This window comes from Cyprinodon variegatus, unplaced genomic scaffold (assembly GCF_000732505.1).
Source record: "Cyprinodon variegatus isolate N-32 unplaced genomic scaffold, C_variegatus-1.0 Scaffold883, whole genome shotgun sequence".
NCBI classification, from domain to species: Eukaryota; Metazoa; Chordata; class Actinopteri; order Cyprinodontiformes; family Cyprinodontidae; genus Cyprinodon; species Cyprinodon variegatus.
Window position 1 is genome coordinate 77015 of NW_015151336.1, and position 1848 is coordinate 78862.

Genomic DNA, 1848 nt, shown 5'->3' on the forward strand with positions numbered 1-1848 from the left:
TTTCACCTGGAGACAGCAGTATCACTATTATTGAACTTATATCTCCAAAAATAGATAAGTTGATTATAAACATGAAAAAGTTTGGGTTTATCTTGGCATGATACGCCCTTATCTTATGGGTGTTGGCCGATTTGAATGTACTAGATTTTACATTACATATCCAACTTGTAAAATTAAACAAAAGCAAAATTGAAACTCCTTGGTAGGTCAAAGTTGTTGTTTTTTTTTTGCTGTTTTCTTTGTTTTTGTTTTTAATCCAGCACTAAGCAAAGCAACCATGACTCCAGTTGCATGCTTTATTTTTGCCAGTATGAATGCCAGACTAACGAAAACGAAACATAAACATAATTCTAGTCCAACTAAATTCTAAGACCATATTATTTTGCTGAATACAATCCTTTTTGTGAGAAGTTGACACAACAAACAAATGGTCCCTTTATCCTACAGCATTTTAGAAATGTAACAGTCAGACGCTGCTAAAACTGGTTTAAATAAATCTTGGATCTAAATTTGGCGAAAATTTTATTTTAATCTTATTTGAATCGTTACTGATCTTCTTAGCTTGTGTTTATATAATGTGAAAGTACCAGTGTACATGAAGTCTTGGGGACAGTCTGGTTGACAGCTATGTGTAACAGATGTCAGATTATTAAGGTAAAATTCATTGCCAGATATAAGCAGCTATCTATTCATTAAGTGTCTGTCGTTTTGTTAATCAGAGTTGCACAACTGAAACAATTATCATCATCATTTATAAAACTACAGAAGTGGCCTTGTAACACTCTACATCATAATATATCATACCTATGTCATAATATATAGGTTCTGCCTAAATACTTTTGTATTTCTGTTTTATCTATTCTGTATTTTAAAGCCCTGGTTGCAAAAGTTTAAAAGACCGTGCATTATTTCTTACCTTTTACTTAAGCTATGCATTTGTTTTTGCGAAGATCAAACCAAATATCACATTTATTAATTATACATGGCATTCTTCTATAAATATTTCATTCATAAATCATTCAAATATTTTAAGGAACAAGACAAAATCCATGATATGTGACAGTTTTGTGAGGAGTTACACACTAGTTTGTTTCTAAAATGACAAACTGGCAGCAGGCTGGTATGAATTTATAAAGGACATTGAATTGACCCAGAGAGAGTTAAAATAAACCCATTCATAAAGTTAGTCTTTGGGGTCTGTGAGGTTGTCAGTCAAACTGGAAAGGTTTATTACTAACGAGACAACAGGGGGCATGTTGTCAGACGTAGAAGAGACAAACACACTTGGGTCAATAAATCAATATCATGGCTGTGTTTATAAAGCTGAGCCAAGAACACTAGTTAAACTGTAACTACTGCTTGACTCAACAGTTCATTAAAAACCTATTTGTCTGAATGAAGTTGAGCTTAGTCCCAGTGAAACTCAGGAAAGGTCTACTCTTGAGGCTTTCAGAACAAGCAGTACGTTGTCCAACTTTTCCAAGTTACACCTTCTAGGCAGAAGTATGAAAAAATAACTTTTCAGTAGATTGTGTTATAAAAATACACACAAAATCTGTTTTTTACAGTCAGTGCACAATTAAGTAGTGGTAAAAATGTTAAAGTCTGAAATTGCAAAAATGAAGTGGAAATCAGATTTCTAAGTGAAATAGTATTGAGTTCAAAATCAAACATGGCCGCCTTTCATTTACCCAGCAGAAAAAAAAGACACATTTATTTGCATTTTTGATCATTTGTATGTCACTAAAACAGTCAAAATGCCTTTAGGTGAACATGTCTTAGCAGTGTTTATGTCATGGTTTTGGTTATATTGTGCTTTACTTTGTTCTATGTTTCCTAGTTTATAGG